The sequence below is a fragment of the Coturnix japonica genome, chromosome 4 (genome assembly GCF_001577835.2).
Source record: "Coturnix japonica isolate 7356 chromosome 4, Coturnix japonica 2.1, whole genome shotgun sequence".
NCBI classification, from domain to species: Eukaryota; Metazoa; Chordata; class Aves; order Galliformes; family Phasianidae; genus Coturnix; species Coturnix japonica.
The window spans coordinates 37,696,319-37,718,293 of record NC_029519.1 but is presented as its reverse complement, the minus strand read 5'-3'; the positions used below and the strand labels follow the sequence as shown (position 1 = coordinate 37,718,293).

General features: G+C 36.3%; 1 long non-coding RNA gene across 2 annotated transcripts in view; it reads right to left on the bottom strand.

The window, feature by feature from the left end:
- The window catches only part of LOC107313320, a 47,232-nt gene that overhangs the window by 13,123 nt on the left and 12,134 nt on the right, over positions 1 to 21,975 (bottom strand). Inside the window, exon 1 of one of the 2 annotated variants that reach the window (XR_001554922.1) lies at positions 13,413 to 13,476. The exons of the other annotated variant lie outside the window; for it this stretch is intronic. This is a non-coding gene — a long non-coding RNA (uncharacterized LOC107313320). Of the gene's footprint in view, positions 1 to 13,412; positions 13,477 to 21,975 lie in introns of those variants that run through there. 2 annotated transcript variants of the gene reach the window in all.

The window sequence follows — 21,975 nt, the reverse complement described above, 5'->3', positions numbered from 1 at the left end:
CCTGTTATAAAAATAACTCCTCTCCACCCCTCAAACTTCATAATCCAGTCTATTCAGGAACAGGATTCTGTTATGTGGGTCAATGACAACTAAGATGATGCCAGTTAAGATGCAGTTTTCACAGTGTGTCACTTCTCCATCCAAAGTAATCATTACTACTAATGAGAAATCAACATTTTTACTTCTACTATTAAGGTTATATTAAATATTACTGAAAAAAAAAACCCAAACTAAAAAAGACTCCACATTCTTACTTGTGACAGAAAGCAGCTTCCATGAAAGAACATGTTGCCAGACTACTAACTTCAAAAGGATACATTCTCAGCTATTCAACACACATGCAGACACTCTAAGTTACTTTTACATGTATTGAGTTCAGGTGGCTACTGCAGGCAAAGCCCAAGCTCCAGTGAATTTGATTTATAAAGAACTGAGATTAAAGAATTAGGTTTGGGGAGTTTTTTTTATCATCTTTGTTTTGCTGTTTTGTTGGTTTCAAAGGCATGCTTCGATAAATATTGGCCTCCACCATTGCTACAGCCACTTCCAAAAAAAAACAGCCTTTAGGTGGTATGTATTCCTAGTGTCTTTTCATTGTTTGTGCTGTAGTTATCCGGACAGCACTGCTTTATTTTGCTTTATAAACAACTTTTTTGTCATGTTATCAGATAATTGAGAATTGTTCAGCTTACTCACTTCCCCCGACAGTAAACTTTCTGATGGAAACTGAGCATCTTTCAACATGTGAACAAGTCCTTAGAACAAGAATATTTAAGACTACTTCAAAAAAGGAGCTGGAGGAGAAATATGATTTTATGCGATTAGATGGGGAGCATTTAAGAAAGTATAGTAAATAGTGTTTTAACCCCTTCTGACGGGAGAGAAATATCCATTAAAAGTATATTGAATTAACCTTAAATTCTAATAGAAAAATTACCTTTTTCTTATAGAACACAATGTAAAACCAGATCTAAACTTTAGATCTAAATAAATTACAGATAAATCTGTTTGAAGCTTAGAGTACTGCTGACAAGACTTACTAATAAATAAAATGCTTCTTTTCCTTCAACAGCTATTTACACACACAAAAAAAAATCAAATGGTGTAACATGTTAATCAATCAAAATAATAGTCGAAAGATTTTCTTTCAAGTAGTTCCTGTTGACAATAAATTTCCTTATGGTATTTGTATTCTGATGTGTTGTATATTCAATTTATGTCTTCTGTGATTCTTAAAAAGTATTAAAATAATCCAGTTATTCCAAAGTTGGAGTTTCTCTTTTTCATACAGAGTTATTTACATTCACATGACTGTATATTTTTATAAGCTTTTCAATTTATAGGATTTTAATTATTTATTTATGCTACACTTTCATCTTCTTCCTCTTCTCATCTTCTAGTCCTGTACTTAAGTTCTCCAGCTGCCTTCCATGCAGTGATGCAGTGAGAGATTTGGAGCATAGATATAAGCAAGTAGCTTCTGCAAACTAATCTCAAATTATTTTACACCTAATGTCAGTTTTCAGTACCAGACAAGTGTTCTACTAATTGATAAAAAAAAAAAGAAAATGTTTGAATCTTACTACAATAAACTTCAGCACTTCAATTACTTCCTTTCTATCCAAAATTTTATTCATGTGGAAAACTCATAATAGGTGTGTTTGTTATTGCTCTTTTTGATATTATGTTACTTTCCCAGAGTTTCAGGCAACAAGCTTCATCCCCCTCCATCTGCTAACCACTTTGGTTAGTGGGAGGTAATTTTATATGCTACATTTATATCAATCATAATGAATTCTTAATGAAAAGAAAACCTATTTCATTTAGGGAATATGGTGATAACCAATCTGCTAAACATTTACAAATCTATAAAGCAAAATTATTCCTTCAGAGGACATGTTCTAAAACATACTGCTTATTAAATCACATATTGTCTGTTTGTTCGCCATATAGACAGAAAGGACCATTCTCAAATACCCTCAATTCATCCCACAGGTGAAGACATGGTTTCTAAAATATCCCTGAGGAAAAACTAATGCCACAAGTTTTCCCTTGAAAACTATCACATCTGGGATGATCTGCATATATTTGAGGCACTACAACCAAGGTTCACTGCTTACTATAAGGCGAGCAAATCAAAAAGAGAAAAAGATGACACAGTACAATAAACCATGTTATGTTTTCTTGACCTCTAGACTTTAAATGCTGATGACTTAAAGCTTCCAGAAGGGAGAAGACCAGCATTCTGGATGGTAAATGTAACAAAGAAAACAATAAAAGAGCCTTAAATTCTTAGAATATCCTAGCCTGGAAGTGACTCACAAGGATCACCAAGTCCAACTCCTGGATCCACAAAGGATCACCCAAAATTCAAAACCTGTCAGAGAGCATTGTCCAAACACTTGAACTCCAGAAGGCTTAGTGCCATGACCACTGTCCTGAACATCCTGTTCCAGCACCTGAGTCTTACTGCAGGAAGTCTCTAACATCAGTGGACCCTGTATACAATTCTGTGATTCAGCAACTCTATACTGCTTCTTTCCCCTCCTCCCCATAAAAAGCTGACACTTGATTTTTTTTTGCACAATGTTAGTCTGTTCAGCTGTTGTTGTGTATGTTAGATTGCCACAGAGTTCTCCAAAGAAGAAATTATCAGAACCTGCTAAGTAATTTATATGTGCCCTGATGATTCTAGAAGCAACCAACTCAAGATGCAACTTTGCTTCCATTTTAACCGGCCAAGATTTACAAGAGAACTTCAGTCAGGTAATTCCATCCTCTTCTGAACTCAGGGCATCAGTCAAATTTTGGCAGTTTCTTACTTTTATTTTGTAGAAGAGACCATGGCTACCCTCCTGCTTATAATGAAAGGTCCATTTAGAAGTATATCACTTGCCAGTTTGTCCCCCACACTTCATTTCTACAGGTATGCAAATGTTACTCTGTTTTATCTGGGAACTAGTTCTTTTAACCCAGATTTTTAATATGGTATAAAATTTCTGTCTTACCTTTTGAGAATCACTTCCTGTTTTTCAGTAAGAAATATTTCTTTCAATTACATTAAAAAGAAAAAAATACATGAAGACTTCTTTTTTTCTTTTTTTTTTACACATTAAGATACGTATAGCTGCACAATCTAGTTCTATATGGCTTATTATTGCAGAGTAAGCAGCACAGCAGGCTACATAGCAAACACATTGATTCTTCCACTCTTTCTTAGGGAAACCATAAGGCATTACAAAAAAAAAAAAAAAAAGAAGTAAAGAAAAGAAAAGAAACAGTCACATTATTGGGACATCAATGATATTTTACTTGAAAACAGTACATGTACCTGATTTCAAGGAAGAGAAATTGATCACGTTGAAATCCCCCTTCTACTTTACCTTGGCAAGTTTACTTTGGCAAGTTCTTAAGTAAAAGACCGTTATCCTAGGAATCTCCAATAGCTTGAAATATTTGTACACATTTGAAAATGGAGTATGATCTACAATGCTGAACTTTGTAACTCAATTTCCAGAACATCCTAAGAACCCCATTGTTGTATTTTTTGGCTCACAGTGCACAAGCGTCCTTGAAATTTACTGTTGATGTTTTCACCCATATTCAGAATACAGTGAAAAGTTACAAGTTATGGGTAGACTTCTCTTAATGCTAATGTTGAAATAGTCCAGTGCTTCCCAATTCTGTCAAAGAGTTTCAGAAAGAAACCACTGCTAAGTGTGACAAATCCACTGATGCTGTCATATGCACTAGAAATGAAATCTGTAAAAGCTTTGCTGTCCTTCAGCAGTTGGTAGGTGAAGATTGCTAATCTTGAAATTTTAAAGTACTATATTTGATGGAGTGAACTGAATAGATACCCAACTGTCTCCTGACAGCTTCCTACCTTCACAAACTTTAAAGCGCAGTAATAATCTGTAGTATATACACTTGCAGAGCACTCTATATAGGCTAGAATCATCTCTTATCTTAAAGTGTTTTAAAGTTTAACTGAATAAGAGTAATCCTATGGAGCTCAGAATTTACTAGGAGCATAAGGCAGTGAGCACATTCATCATTCCTTTCAGTGTGGAAATGCCAAGCCAAAACTGTCAGTGCAATTTCACCGACTTCTAGGTGTGTATTTGACACACTGTAAAATGCCTGTGTACATTTATCTCTAAGTTATCTTACAATTTTTAAAGATTTAGATGTAACATACTTACAAAGCATTTTTTTTAACCTTTTTCACAATAAATGTAATATGCTGATGATCTCAAAGGACTTAACTGCACAATATACGAAGTTAGCATTCTGTGAATGTTTTCAAGTAAAAATTAGCTGTAAGCTCAAGATGTATCATGCTGAGATTTTAGGGAGAAGATGCTCATAATTGTTGCCTTTTTGCGTGACAAGCATGAACGATAAGTCAGTAGAGAGAAACTATCTGTGCCTTGCCATGAAAAGGACCATATGCTGAGGCAGAGAGAGAGAGAGAGAGAAAAAAAAAGAACGTTGCATCCATTATTTAACCTTGCAGAAATAAGTAAAGGCAAGGCTAGATACTCACATGGTCTCAATCAGCATGATCATTCTGACTGTGTAACTATTTAAAAGAGTAAAAAGGTAGTGCAAATCAAAGAACAAAACAGGTGATAAAGAAATCAGAGTGGCAGTATTTTCTCACTTCACATTTGCAGTTACCAGTGTAAGCATCTGTTTTAACCTGGCCATCTTATGAAGTACTTCTAGAGGCAAATTACTGGACAGGAGAAGCTTATAAAGTTCTTTCATACCATTGTATTATTTATATTATGAAATACCATAAAAATCATACATCATTGTACATTTTTAGGCTTTTTTTTTTTTTTAAATAATACTCTAATACTTCCCATGACTGCTGTTTCTTGGTTTTGTGCTCAACATATATTCACATTTAGACAAAGCAGTAGAAAATAGCAGAAAACACCTGAACGGCAAATACAGCCCAGGAAGGACAGGCTTCTGAGAGCTATCATAGAACTGCAGGGGTTGGCAGGGACCTCAAGAGATCAGCAAGTCCAGCTCTTTGCTAATGGTGGTTCCCTACAACAAGTGACACAGGTAAGCATTCAGATGGGTCTTGAATACCGACACAGAAGGAGAATCCACTGCCTCTCTGGGTAATCTGTTCCAGTGCTCTGTCACTGACAGTGGGTAAGTTTTTCCTCATGTTGTGAAACTTCCTGTATTCCAGTTTCTGCCCATTGCCCCATGTTCTATTGTTGCTTGCCACCAAAAAGAGTCTACCCCATCCACTTAGCTCCCACACTTGAAATATTTATAAACAGCGATGAGATGCCCTCTCAGCCTTCTCTTTATCAGACCAAAGAATCCTGGCATTCAGCTTTTCCTCATATGGGAGGTAGGAAATGCTGAGTTAACAAGGATAGTGAGAACAAATAAATAAATAAATAAATAAAATAAAAGGAAAAAATACCTACAGAGAGGACAGAACACTTATCATACAGTGCTGAAAATACACAGAATTCCTTACATGCTTTTTTTCAACATGATACTGGTGATAGATCTGTATGTTACGAAGAAAAAATGGTGAAGCAAATTCAAGTTCTATGTGATGCCATTAACACCAGTATCCACCTGCTAAATTAAATTCACGCATATCTGATCCCATCTATTCTCAGCAGAAAATGTGAAAAAAAAAACTGACCACATTCAGAAAGAAATAAGCTCATAAATCATAGTACTATTTCTTGTTCAGTTCATAGATAAATTACTTGGATGTTGTAACGAATGTTCAATACTTAAAATTATTTTTCATTTATAAAGCATGGATATTTCAAATCAGGGCATTTATTTCCTTCTCCATGACTGGAGAGATATGGTTTCTGAAAACATGAGAAGAATGTCCTCGGGTCAGTACTCTTCGTGTTGTTGTCATATCTGTCATATGACCACAAAGAAACAGTGCAGAAGCTTGACAGAATAAATAATGAGACTCGGCAAATATTTTCCAAGAACAAGACACTACCCCTAGTGCATTGGGATGCTGCCTTAGTCCACGGCTCCAATTTCACTTGCTCCCAGGCAGTGAACAGCTATCTGGTTGTCCCTACTCTGACACACCTGACTTTAAAGTACACAGTTATTTCCCCTGACTATACTGTAGCCATAACTACTTCAGTGCGAAAAAAGAACTTAAAGGACATCGCACAGAAATCTTAAAGAAAGGCCCAAAATTCTGTCCATATAAATAAATAGGATGCTGAAAAACATACACAATGTACTGAAGAGAACGATATGTAGTGATGAATACAATGGAAAATTAAAGTGAAGTATTATGTTTAACATAGCAGCCATGGAGCTTGAATTTTTACAAAGAGTAGTGCAGCCTGTGAAGATGTCTCCCCTGCTTCTTATAAAAATTGCTTTGCTACAGTGATATCACTGAAAAAACAAACAATCAAAAAACACGAACAACTACCTTAAGAAAATTATAATTATGATTTTGAAAGCTGCAAGAGCTCTACATGATGTTAAATGTCAGAACTCCAATATGATTTTTGTCTCCGATTATACTGTTGCTCTCTTAGAGGATGAGCAAAGCTTGCTCCCTTATATAGCAGCAATTATAGACTACCTTGCACTGCATCACACCCTGCTGGGCAGAATGGAGAATGTACTAGTTAATCATATGTCACTTTACCCCTACAGGAAACTTCTGTCTTCATGATTCAAAGGGTTGGTAAAGCTAGTAAGGACACCGAGAAATTGACAGGCACAAGGGGCAAAATACAATTCTCAGTGGGGCATAATCCACTCCTGACTCAGAATCCCAGCTTTCAGTCTCTTCAATAAATAACATACATTTGATATATATACTAGATTGTCAGCTTTTGTACTGCACACCTCCCATGGATGTGGAAGACTCATGAAAACAAGAAAAACAAAGATTAAATAAGATGAATGGGATAAGATAGGATGAACAAGCTTGTAGGTACTAAAAGAGCCTTTGATTAATTTGACTAATACTTGTATCATTCTAGCACTGTGTAAGAAATTTGAAGGCATGTACAAGTGTGTTTCTCAAGAGTCTGAGATTCTAAAATACAAAACATGAAAAAAAACATTTTTGAATTTTTATTATCATAACATTTCAGTTGGCTCTTAAGCTTTGAGTTGTCTTTAAACGATTGTCGTTTCTTTTTATTTAAATAAACTGGAATGATGATAAAAGTTAATATAAATATGCATCATTTTTCATCATCTTCCATCCTTCATCAATTTTCTTGTTCTATTTCAGATATAAATTTGTAATCCTATTGAAATCAAAAGCTATCACATGCTTCTTGCTGCTCCTGCTCATAACCAGACTCTCAACTACAGACTGAAAATTACTGTGTGAATTTAAAGTAGCTAATACCGCACTGTCATAGAAATCTCACTGGCTAGAAACACAAGCAAAGCTCCAGGCTCAAGCCAACAATGTGACTTTGCAACCCCTTCCCAGCAAAAATGGACAGTCACCTTGATACCAATCACATCCAAAAGTCACACCATTTTCAGTTAGGATTTAATTAATTCTGAATCTCTGCAAACCTGACATATGATTTTTTTCCTAAATACATGAGAAATATAACTTTTTTTTTTTTCCCCCCCACTAAAAATTAACCAAGTCTCTTATTTCACATTATTTCTCTTTGAGAACATCTTGTTCAAATTTCTGATTTTATTACAAATCATCTTTCCTGTTGCCATCTGTCATGGTTTTGTAATTTTGTAATTTTGTTATCAGTATTCCACATCATAACATCATGTAAAGCATGGATAATTTTATCAAATGTGCAGTTCACAGAAGAAGACTACATATCCCAGAGAACATCACGGTCAGGGAGAAGTCACGGGACCAGGACACTATATAATCTCGCTCCCAGGCTAGAGTTTTCTCTCTCTGAGACTTCTCGGAGAGTGGGAAGTGTTCCAGCCGTGTCACCTAGAGTTCACAGCAGGCCTCTCAGTTTTTGGGGACTCTCTCTCTCTGTTTCATTTTATTTATTAGCCTCAATTATATTATATTATATTGTGTTATCTTGTATTCCGATATCATATTTAGTAAAATAAGTTTTCCTCCTTAGATTGCAGCTGTTTTTATCCCATTCCCCTTTTGCCTCTCCTTTCCAGGCCTGGGGGGGCCCTACAGGGTGGCTCCCCCCTGTCACTGGCATAGGTAAATTTAGTTAACCTGTGATACCATCTTTCTACCATCTAGCTTTCAGTTTTTTATCTCGCATATTTACAAACAATTATGTATACTTTACCATATGAAATAAGAGGTTGTATGTTATTCCCATTTTAAGGTTTCTCTCTTTCAAATGCACACAAAGATACATATAAAAACACAGATATTACACAAAGTTAAAGATGGGAGTTGCATCTCATCCATTTTTACGGACAAGTCCAATGAAATTAGGAAATATTTGCCAGTCTTTCTCTGAAATCTATTTAAAATAATATCATACTTCTTACAGAATTCTAGAACTTGTATCAAATCACACAAACTACAAACGAAAAACAGAGGATGAATCATGAAGTCTACACACAATCAAATATTGCCCCCCAAAAGCCACAGACTTTTTCATCCCACAATTATTATTATACCAAATCAAACAAACAAAAAACCAATCAACACTATATTCCCAAACTCATTGTTTGCTTCACTATTGTTGTCATTTTCTTTTAGGAAAAGATGAAACCTTTCTGGTCAGTCATACTGCTTCACCATTTTTCTCCACATGAGACATAAATACAAGCACTAGTACTCCTTGCTGTCTTCACAGAACACATCTTAAAGATGATTTCTGCATTTTCTTGCATATTTAAAACACACGCATGGTAAAAATTGCAAATTCAGCCATGCAGGCATGCTCCTGCAATGCTTTAGAATGAGACATAAGGAAAAGATATCTGATTAACAACGAGGTACCTCCTGGAAGAGATGCCAAGGCACATGCATGATGAGGAAATGATCTTAGAAAAGCCAGCACAGCTTCACCAAAAACAGATCATACCTCACCTATCATCATGTGGACTTCTAAGATAAAGTGATGTCATCAGAAGACAATGGAAGAGCAGCAGATATTATCTACCTGGACTTGTGCAAGGTGTGTGATGTGGTCCCACATCATATCTTTATCTCTAAATTGGAAATACAAGAATTTGAATGGTGGAATATTCAGTGGATAAAGAACTGGATGGCTGTAGCAAGAAGGTTGTTTGTGGTCAGTGGCTCTATACCCAGGTGGAGGCCAGTCACAAGCGGTACCCTTAAGGGACCATCTTGGGATGGATGCTTTTGAACGTCTTAATCAATGATCTAGACAGCAGGACTGAGCATATCCACAGCAAGTTTGCTGATAACTAAGTTATGCAGTTGTATTACATTGTATCCTAGTTGCATTATATTGTATCCTAGTTGCATTGACGTTCCATAAAAACATGTCATCTAGAAGGACCTGGACAGGCCTGAAAAGTGAGCCAATGAGAACCTAAATAGGTTCAACAAGGCCAAGTGCAAAGTGTTGCTCTTGGGTTAGGACAACCCTAGATGTGCACACAGAACAGGAGAACAACTCCTAGAGAAAGCCCTTCCAAGAAGGACTTGAGTGTCCTGTTGGACAAAAAGCTAGACATGAGCCAACTGCATGCTCCTGTAGCCCAGAATGGGTGCCAATGGCACCCTGGGCTACATCAAAAGAGGAGTGGCAGAAGGGAGAGGGAGGCAATAGTCCTCTCTCTAAATCCATCATCCTCCATTTTAAAACCATTTCTCCTCATCCTGTTGTTACATGCCCTGAAAACAAGCCCCACCCCAGCTTTCCTGTAAGTTCCCTTTCAGGTACTAGAAGGCCACCATGAGGCCACTCCATATGCCCTATCCATATACAATAATCATATTTTCATTGAATTCTAACTTTGTTTTCTAACACCAGCTGATATGAATAAGTAAAACAATACTCTGAGCCTTGGTGAGATAGAGTGCTAACTTCTAATTTTAGCTACCACAGATATTGCTCATGTTAACATTATTTGCTTGTTACAACACTTACCTGTATTCCTGTATATGTTATACTGCACATCAAGTCTCACCCGTATATAAAAATGAAATGCATAAAACCTACTGTTTAGAATATTCAGGTTGGACAGACTTCAAGGCTCATCTCTGATAAAAGGCTTTTCAAGGAGACCTGAGCTATTGCTAAGGGGATTTCATGGGATTCCTTCCAAAATGCTGCTTCCCACTAAACCTCAAAGTTACTGGTAGGAAAAAAAAAAAAAAAAAAAAAAAAAAAAAAAAAAGCCAGCTGAAAGATGACAGCAGAGTGAAAAGGCATAATTTCCTTCACTAAACTTCTTCCTTAAGGGATCATTCTGAAGAGAAGCTTAAATATATGATAGAAATACAGGTTTTCATAAAAAATAATAAAAACTGGTTGAATTAACCAACCATATTGTTTCAGAGCTCTTTATTTGATATCACTTTGGTCATGTCACCTCTATTCTGTTCTGTAATCTTACATATCATTCCATAAGTAGTAATAGAAGCAAAGGAGCAAGATGAACAGTAAAAGTGCTCACAAGCTTTTGTACAGAGCCACAGAATCATAGAAGATGGAAGGGAGAGGAGATCATCTATTCTAACTCCTGTGAAAAAAAGGTTCCCTAGAAGACATTACACAGAAAACCATCCAGGTGGGTTTCAAATATCCCCAGAGAAGGAGACTGCACCACCTCTCTGGGCAGCTTGTTCCAGTGCTCTGTCACTATCACAGTAAATTTTTTTCCTCATGATCAGATGGAACCTCCCATTTTCCAGTTTGCACCCAATTATAGCCCAAATAACTTAAACTGGCTGAGGTGAATAGATTCAAAAGCAAATGAGAAGAGGACAGATGGGATTCACACTCATATCAAAAGCCTCTAGAAAACCGTTGTGTCCCCCTAAACTCTTCAAATAAGATGAATTAGTTGAACTACATGCTAAACTGATCTGTCAGAAACACCACTCACTCGCCCTTATCTAAAAGCACTTGTTTGGAAGAGTTTGAACCTCTGGTGAACAGCCTGATGTAGCATTAATCAAAAGGCATGTTGTAAGATCAAGCTTGCACTGAAACTGATATTCATTTCAGCTTCAAACTATCAGTAATAGATTGCCACTAGCCAGTAAAAAGTTCACTATAAAGAATTATGTTCTTTCTGCCCTTGATCACAGTTACTGCGTTATCTACAGTAAGCAATTTTCTCACATGCTCTTCAGAAGGTCATTCAAAACACTGCTAGTGAAAATTTGTGATTGTAGAATGCAAACTCCTGTTCAACACTGACAAAAATGTATTGCTAATGCTGATGACTATGTCAAAAAAAATATTTTGTAGCTGAGAATTAGCTCTATCAAAAAGTGTTATTGTGCTTTGTTTCCATGGAAACTGAAATAGATACAAATAGGAGGCATTTCTTTCAGGGCAGCCTACAAACTTCTGAAGGATACATAATAAGCTTGAAAAACTACGCACCAAAAAACCCTTCTGGGATTTTTTTTTTAATTGTAAATGTAAATTGTAAATTAATTGTAAATAAAAGAAATCAAGCTGTTTAATTTTTAGCAGAGGAGAGGACAGTTGTTTTTTTTTTACTCTTGGTAGAATGATAGTAACAACAACAGAAAGCAACAGCATCAACAAAAAAGAAATTTTTGATGTTGTTGTTTTTTGTTACTACCATTCTTTTCAAGCCAAAATTTCAGTTTATGATATACATTTCACAGTTAGCTCTTACTTTATATTCAGTCCTTACTTTTTAACTCACTGGAATGACCCCTTGATAAATCAGTATGTATTCTCCCACACAAACATAAGTGACTAGTACTGAGCTTCCTTTTGAATGCACATGATTTGAGGGCCAGCAGCTGTGTTCGCAAGTTCCAAGCTTACAGATTTACTACTTATGACACTAATAACATTAGAAAAGACCATAGAAGAGATTCTTATGGAAATGCCCTTCAGTTAAAAAGGACTGAATGGAAATAAGAGTGCTTCTTCCTGCCCTCCCCTCCCCTCCAAGACATCTGCTTTTTGTTTATTTGAATGTATCTATGATTGCTTTTCTGAAAGAATGGCCTTCAAAAAAAATAAAAATGAGTGATGTATGTAGGTGGCTTGGACCTTTTGCATGAAGCATTTGAGAACTGCATGTTGCCCAAGTATTCAGATACCTAGCAGTGAGAGTCTGCCCATAAAAGAGAAAACTTGCTTCAGATTTACAGTAGTCTTTCGTACACAGAATGTTTTGACATTCTTATAAAAAAAAAGAGATCATCCGAGCAGTTCTAGAATACACAGATAGACCTACCTGTTCAGGGCTGGACAGAGCATTGTGGTTATAATCACTGCCACAGTATGAAAGGGAAAAGTGAGAGAGGAAAGAGTAGACATTAGGGGGGGACAAAAATGTCAGGTCTATTATACATAACTGGCACTCAGCTATCAACAGCTATTACAGACCTTTCCCCTAATGCAAGCTCATGGGTTGCCATTAGTCTTTAATCTTCACTTAATAAATATCTCACATGTGTCTGACTGAAGCTGGTAGAATACTGCTGGTCTGTAATTGCACTGGTTAGTTTCAGGCCAAGGTTTATTATCTATTTAATAGGCCCTCATAAAAAAGAAAACCTAGTACTTTCCTAAAGCTCATCACATGAAAGTAATACAGTGTGAAGCACTATCTTTCATGAAGCTCCCGAAGGCTTCACACACATGTTTTAACTTCAGTTCTGTCACAGGCATTCTCTACTTTCTATGAAGGAAATTAGACTTCAGGAAGGAGCAGAGGACTGCCCAGCCTATCCATTCATAGAGAGCCAAATGAGGCTATCCAAAGTTGTGGTCCAAATTTGTAACTGGCAAGGAAAAAAGGAGATGACTGTAAATTTATAATATATATAATAACATATATAATACATAAAATATATATAATATATATGTAAATAATATATAATATATAAAATAATCCTTCCAGAAATGTTAGATGACAATACAGTCCTATTAAATATCAATATCATGTGTTTGAATGCTGTCATCTTTCTGCCAGAAAAGTCAGTTTTTATGTAAAAACAGATGGCATTGAAAAATGTTGAAGGTTTACAGCTGAATTTGTAAATTGTACATAGTATAGATGAAATCTAAAAAGAAATATTGAGAACTTCATAGCATCAAGAATATTTCCATCTACAGGTTGAGCCCTAAAAGCAGCTCCATAACTCTACAAAAATGCAGTTAGCAGAATGGCATGGTTAGGATAGTATTTTACAGGTTGTATAATTAGAAAGGTTATCACAGTGGAAATAGATAATCAAAGGAAAGTGAAATGCTCACCCATGTCCTAGCCTTGCAGCAGAAAACTCCAAAGGGAGAGATCTCCAGAAAGAGATCAATCCCCAATGGTAGTCAGCCCTTAAATGAGGTCTAAGAGAGGTGCCACCAGGCTTCACCCCTTCCAGTCACACAGCTGAACTGCCTTCACCTGTGCTCCCACAGCTGACTCAGCACTTGCCTCAAGTGATCAATTAGTGGTTGAGGCCATGACTCAATAGTTCCTGTACAACAATTTTGCTGGATTTTCCTGTATTTTCTGAATAACTGATGTGTGGAAAATTGTTTGGAAAACTGGCAAGGATATAATGATTACGCAGCAATACAAGGTGCAAGAAGAACCATTTATCCAGCACATACTTTCATAACTGCTTTTTAAGCCCTTCTTTTGAAGCAAATAGCCATTGTTTATGAGCTTATATATTCAGCATTAAACCTTCAACACATGTCAATATTCAATTACATTGTTACTAACTTCTGTTAAAGGCAGAAGATGCACCCTGAGAGCTTCCTACTGTGGGGTACTATAACAGCTGAAGCCCCCATTCATTTTCAGCTTCATTCTCCAAGGCAGAGCAGCAGGCTATAGTTTTTCTTGTTTTGTTTTGGCCTTTTTGTTTGTTTTAAGTGTTCTTGTTTAATGCTATTACTATTCAAGGCTGGGCATGATCACTACCTGAATCTCTATTACATTCTTCCTACCCAACCCTTAAGGTTTTGTTTCAGGGTATGTCAAGCTTTTATCAGTTGTAATTTACACCACTGCCCTGAAACATGAAGAATTATGAAACATATGAAGTGAAGGGCACTTATAACCAGGAGGGAGACAGATTTCTTATACAGTCTGATAATAACAGGTCAAGGGGAAATAGCTTCAAACTAGAAGAAGAGAAATGCAAGTTAGATATTAAGAAGGAAATCTTTACACAGAGGGCAGCAAGGCACTGGCACAAGCTGCCCTGACAAGCTGTGGGTGCTCAGGGTCAGCTGGATGGGTCCCTGGGCACCTTTATCTGGTGGTAGACACCAGCAGCAGGGTTAGAGCTATGTGACCTTCAAACTCAAGCCGTTCTATGATTCTATTATAACAGAATCAATATGATCAAAACACAAGTATAATTACTTAAGCATCTAACACAAGAATCTGTTCCAAAATATGACAGTGAATTGGAACACAAACAATACATACTGGCAAGTAAACAGGATAAATTGGAAAACTAGAATCGTTACTCAGGTAGGTTAAGAGCATATCTAATAATTCTATTTTCAACTCTAAGTAGTTAGCTAGCAAAACCTTCAAAACTTTGATTAAGTTGTTCAAGCTTGCACTCCTAATGTAAAAATAACACCATATTTCAGGTTAATGTGCATTACCACATTAATTGAAATTAGTAAGGAATATGAACACCTTCGGAAAAAAAGCCAGTCTATTTTTATTATTAATTATCTGAAAATGTATGCATCTCTAAGAACATGGGTTCTCAATCCTGTCTTCATTCTTTTGATGTCTTGTTATTATGCATTTCATGATGGTACCTCTATACCTTACCAACTCAATATTGAAGTGCCCTCAAAAACCTCATTTAAGTTTCAATTAGTCTGTAAATTGTTCATTTCCTAGCATATACAAATAAATGAGCTATACTCACAAGAGCTCATCAGTTTAGGATTTTTGTGTTTCCTACTCTTACTGTTCCAAAACTGTTAGTTAACTTCTATTTTATACTTTAATTTCTGTATCAAAAAACAAATGCAGACATCTAGAAAGGAACCAAAAACATTTAATCTAATCTTTCTACTTGGTGTTTTTAAAATAAATGGAAATACTGGCATGACTAAAGATACGTACTTTTTTTAAGAACAAAAATTCTTTGAGTTCACCTTTTATTTGACAGGAGATACTCAAAATATTGCCTTTGTAGAAGTACTACAATGACAACACAGAGCGCTGAGCAAAATGCTCTCATTGAGATGACCAACAGAAAGATACAAAGTAGTTCTGCTGCTGTAGAAAAAAAACTCAGGGAGCATCTTCTCAAAACCCACTCATTAATAGCTTGTCTATGCAAACCGTAACAAAAAGAAGCCAACTGAATTTCATTCCATACCTACTATTTCTGGAAAACTAAAATTCTTTTGACTTATATAAAAAAAAGCAGAGCTTCTTACTTGCATCTAATAAGAAAGGCATTTGTGCAGTCACTACTTGCTTATGAAAACAAATAATGTTTTAAGATGCCTACAAAATATGTACAAAACCAGCAACACTTAAAGAAAAAGTTATAAGAAGATGTCATCAGAAATCATGAAGTGCCACACGTTTTAGTGTTATGTCTAGAACAACACAACCGTGGAAAAAAACCAACCAAACAAACAAGCTGCAAAAAAGCAAGATGTGAAATAGTATGGCTTATTTTAGTATGTTATTTCAGACTATAGAAATCGTTCTCTTGCATTTTATAGTAACAAATTTATTGAAATCACTTATGGATTTCTTTTTGAAGAATACATCTCCTATCCTTGTGTGAGCAAGTTGCAAATTTGTTACAAATCATTTGAACATTAATCTCTCTAGCTCATTCTACTTGTAATTTCACTTATTTTAAAATTGCTAAAGAAACCATTTAAAGTAATGATTGCTTACTAAACCTGTAATCAGTCTGTGTTAATTGGATGTCACCCTTTGTAAATCATTTGTGTTTGCTGACAATAAAAACCATATGATTTAAAAGTGTCTGATTATAAAATCATGGTATACTGTCTTTAGTGATGTTCTGAGAATGAAGCTGACAACTGTTAAGGGTCAACTTTTGACACAAAGCAAACAGATAAAACAAACAATACTTATAGATTGAATAGAGAAAAAAAATGTCTGCTCAAAAATACATTAATACTTCTTTTACTTTAAAAGCCATAATTCAGTGTAAAAAAAAAAAACAAACAACTAAAAACAAAGCAGAAGCTAGTGTGTGCTTTTGGCAAGCTGAACATGTCTACCTAAAGCAGCACAGTAACTCCATTGCTCATGAAGGAAGTAAAAGACAGATACTTTGGTAAGCATACTAAAAGGAATGGTTAAGAAGTGAAAAAATAAAGATTACAAGTACAACTCTATATTTACTATCACTTGTTATAAAAGCAGATGCATATGCATACACACCCCACAAAAAAGTTTACTACAAAGTTTCAGTGTATAATGTGAACTATTACTACCGTCGAAGACAACAATAAGGTTAGAGTAATAATGCATTACAAGATTTTTTTTGAAAGAGCACATTAGATACGGAAGTGATTACTTAAAACAAGATAAAAACTTAAAGATGGATAATGGAGGGAAAGGTCTGTCATTCTGTCAAAGAGATTCTACTCTCATTTTCTTAATAGGGTCTTAAAACTCAGAATCTCTCTCCAAAACAAAGCTATCAAAAACTTGCACATTAGTAGCAGTAACACCACAAAAATGACTCATGATTTAAAGCTATATTAACTTCTTAGTAAATTGATAGTGCAGTAGATAAGACCCACACCATCCACATGCCCTTGAAAGGGAATGCACTGGCACTGCCTCAAAATCTGGTTGCACAGACATGACAAGACATCACAGAAGCACAGAATGACCTGGGTTGGAAGGAACCTCAAGGATCATGTGGTTCCAACCCCCCTGCCTGGCAGGGCCACCAAACATACGCCTTTACTAGATCAGGTTGCCCAGGGCCCTGTCCAACCTGGTCTTGAACACCTCCAAGGATGGGGCATCCACAACTTCCCTGGGCAGCCCATTCCAGGGCCTAACCACTCTCCTAGTAAAGAAATTCCCCCTAACATCCAACCTATATTTTCCCTCTTTCAACTTAAAACCATTTCCCCTAGTCCTGCTATTGTCAGCCCTTTCAAAGAGTTTACTCCCCTCCTGGGAGTAAGCTCCCTTCAGGTATTGAAAGGCTGCAATGAGGTCACCCCGCAACCTTCTCTTCTCCAGGCTGAACAAACCCAACTCCCTCAGCCTGTCCTCATAGGGGAGGTGCTCCAGCCCCCTTATCATCTTCGTGGACCTCCTCTGGACCCTTTCCAAAATCTCCATGTCTTTTTTGTACTGAGGGCTCCACACCTGGACACAGTACTCCAGATGGGGCCTCACAAGAGCAGAGTAGAGAAGGACGATCACCTCCCTATCCCTGCTGACCACCCCTCTCCTGATGGAGCCCAGGATCCCATTTGCTTTCCGGGCTGCCAGAGCGCACTGCTGACTCATGATGAGTCTTTCATCCATCAGGACCCCCAGGTCCTTCTCTGCCGAGCTTCTCTCAAGGATCACTCCTCCCAGCCTGTACAGGTGCCTGGGGTTCTTCCGGCCCAAGTGCAAAACCTTGCACTTTGCCGTGTTGAACCTCATTAGGTTCACCCGAGCCCAGCTTTCCAGCCTGTCGAGGTCCCTCTGAATGGCATCTGTTCCCTCCACCATACCAACTGCACCACTCATCTTGGTGTCATCAGCAAACTTGCTGAGGGTGCACTCCATTCCCTCATCAATGTCATTAATAAAGATGTTAAAGAGCACCGGTCCCGAGACAGACCCTTGAGGGACACCGCTCGTTACCGGCCTCCACCTAGACATAGAGCCATTGACCACCACCCTCCATCTGCGGCCTTTCATCCAATTTCTTATCCATCGAGTTGTCCACCCATCAAAGCCACTTCCCTCCAATTTGGAGATGAGGATGTGATAGGGGACCATGTCAAAGGCCTTGCTCAGGTACTACTTGAAGCTGTTCTACTCATGAGCCAAGAAACCATTAGCACTCAGCCCAATATTTTATTAGACTGGGCAACCTGCTTTAGCAAGAGTTGACATCTCAAGCCCCTTCTGACCTCAGACAGTTGTTTATCAAATCAACAATTAAATTGAGCACTCAAGTCACTGTTTTCTTTTGTGCTCATAGATTTCACTTTAGATCTGCAGTGTTTACTATTTTTTTTCCATGTTTACAACTAACAGTAGAGTAGGCATTCATTATTTGATCACTTAAATTTCTATTAAAAAAAATATACATGAGCTTTCTCCTTCCTTCTTTCCCCACCCTCACCCTCCCAGATAACATCATATCTGTTTCTTTATGGATTAGATAGTATAACAATAGATTTATGGATTGCAATATTTCCCCATCTGATCACTCAGACAAAAAAGGTTGGCATCAAAACTGCTGTTAAATTTGGACAGATTCAGTTCTGGGTTACATAGGCAAAAGTGACCAGCTTCTACTATTCTCTGATAGTAGGTTTATAGTAGGGTTCCCTTCACCATTCCTGCATCTTCCCTAAGTGATTTGTTCTTCATACTTTGAAAAATACTAAGCCTATTCACATTTTATGATTAAAATAGACCATGAAATGACACAAGTCAAAGTGAATATATTTAGAAGAAAATAATACATTCCTAGGGAAAAAGTCTTTCAAAAAAAGCATTCTTAATTATCACTTATTAAGATAAGCAGCAATTACATTATCAGTATGTAATTATAACAATGACATAGAATGCTCATTAAAGGTAAGTTCTTGATCAGAGGTATTAGAAGTTCCACAATATAAATCAAACCATTATTAATTCAGTGTTAGAGAAAAAGAGTAGAAATTTAGTACTTATTTTAGACATCTGCATTATTGAGATCATGACAAGCTCATCTTTGAGCAAGAAATGCTGAGAACCCAGTCAGAACATGAAAATTCATTCAGTTGGTGGGACAGGACAAGGGGTGAACAGGTTTCAGCAGGAGATGGCTATTCAGAAATAATTCCATATGCACTGCAGTACAAAACAATAGTCTATTGCAAGCAGATGGGATATGATGTGAATGCATTGTAATTGTGAATGAGTGAGTGGCAGCTGGCTGAATCAAGCAGAAAGACAGAAATAGTACAAACTATTTGGGGGGGAAAGGGAATACAATAAGAAGTGTAATTTTTTGCAGCTGCAAAGCTTTTTTTTGACAGCTATTCACTTCCAATCACTTTCAAGTAATGCATGAATAAAATAGTCAATGTCATTAAAATAATTTACTATTCACCAGGAATAATAAACGAATAGAATAACATACTATTCACACACATCAATTGCTAATATAGACACCTAAAACATGTGGTTGGAGACAGTACTCTGCATGCTAATGTGTCAGGCATGATATTGAAATCTGGTCCTCAGACAAATAGTTGTACTGAAAAAAACCATGATGGTGATAACTTCAGTGATATCCTAAAATCAATCAATGGATTTCTTCACAGACTGCTGAAAGAAACTTTACTATTATTAAACAAAACTGTGCTAACCTGATGTACCCTAAGGACATGAGGGAAACAGACTTTCATCCACAGAAACATGAAATTTAAATGCTTGTAGAAAAAGAATTGTTTAAAGCTAATTTTTATATTTAAAAAAAAAAAATCAGAAACTGCTGAAACCCACTTAGTGCCTTCCCACACTGGATTTAAAACTTCAGACTAGATAACAGATAACCTTCATGGGATCAGCTTGTCAACAAGCCAATGAAGAAAATAAAATTGTACAATAAAATCCCCATGTTTAAAAAATACAGGCTGGCCAAATGTAATGTCAATCACCTATGTTAAGAATGATAAGCATGTGTTACTACAGTCTTAAATCTCGGAGTTCCAAGTCTACATTCACACTTAACAGACCACTGCAGAAGAGTCATCTTATGAATTTAATGACTAATTCTCTTAAAAAAAAAAAGTTTCAAAACAACTTTCTAGCTTGTGAAAAACATTCTTTCATGAAAGGGGAAGAAATTATTGGCTGTTTCACTTTCTCATACTGTCTTCTGCTTAATCTATTTTATTTAGTCAATTGCCACCACATAATAAGTACATAAGAACCCCCCAAAAATAGACTATCTGCCTTTAAAAAGTCTCCCTGTTTCAAAACATGTTTTGAGTATCAATCTCCAATGGAATCTCACCTATCTAGACTCTGAATATAAAGTGGAACTTTGATTCTGTATTTAAGTTATAATGATCAGAAATACAATTTAATATAATCACACTGGTATCATGAAGCCTTACTAAAGGCTTACCAGCCTTATATAGTCCTACTCCCACAGTGGGAAAGAGTTTGCTCTGTTCTTACGTCATAAATACTGATCTTGATTCTATAATTTCAGACAGTTTATTCCACACACAGAATGAACAGTCCATGCCTTCAATGTATACTAGAATAGTACTAGAATTCCTCTTTAATATTACAGTACAGAAAAAAAAATCTTATGAATTGACAAAAAAAAAATCTAATTTAGAAGCGTAACAGGTTTTAAAATAGTCTTTTAAAGATATTTATTAGATATAAAAGGTAGCTACTTCTTTCATAAATTTAGCAAAGAAGTGATCACAGAGTTTCTTTGGTTTCGTATGTCATTTCCAACACAGCACGGGGAAGGTAAACTATATTTTTAAGATACTACCTAAAACTTTAAAGCTTTGTCTTTGAGTAGAGGCAAGAGTAACGTACTCAGATACATAAGCTCCAAGAGAACTGCACAGTTATTAAACCACTTTAAGCCCACTTTTCTCCAAATAATTTGAATAGCACAATGATCTTACACCAGATTTGGGTGAATTTTCATGTCAGCAGTAAGTACAGGTTAATTGTGCTCCTGTTACAACAGGATATACCACCTCTTCTTATTCTGCCTTTGATACCTGACAGATGAGAAGATTAATGTTTCTGAGGTATATTAACATTCACCAGCAGGCCAAGGGAATAAATGATAATTTCTGCTAATGCTGAAATGCCCCCAGACACGTGAGAAAATCTGGACGGCAGCAGGTCCCCTCGAAGATTTCTGACGGTGACTTGATAGTCACACATAAGGGGAAGCTTTTGAAAGATCATAATTAAAACAAGAGTGCAAAACCTGCATTTAATCATTATACATGTAGAATATACATGACTCCTTTAAGACTTCATGCTACTTTTTCATTCACAGCATCACTTTACATCACTTTAAATTTGATAGTTCTCAATTAGTGGTCATCTCTAGGGAGATGGTAGAATCACCATCCCTGGAGGCATTTAACGAGAAGAAAGAAACATTGTAGTACTCAGGATATGGTTTAGTGGGAAAATACTGGTGGTAGGTGGACAGTTGGACTGGATGATTTTATAGGTCTTTTCCAACCTTAATGATTCTATGATAAGCCCGTTCTTTCTACATAAATTATCTAGTTATAGTCTCAGTACTGAGACAGAAAGAAAACTCAGTACTGGGAAATGATAGTTATTGAAACTTTATATAGTTCCAATATAGTTATTGGAACACTTTATATCATTCACAAAAATAGAATTTATAATCTCAAATACAAATATCAAAAACCAGTCTTGCTTTTCCTCCTACAAGTTGGCCCATGGAAGTAAGAATGAGAGAATTAAAAACACAGTTAAAAAATATCACCCAGTGATGGCCTCTTCTATTTAGGAACTACAGAACAGGTATGAAACAAAGTCATAACATTATTTTATTTAATATTACTAGCAAGCAACTGAAATGAAAAAAAGGCT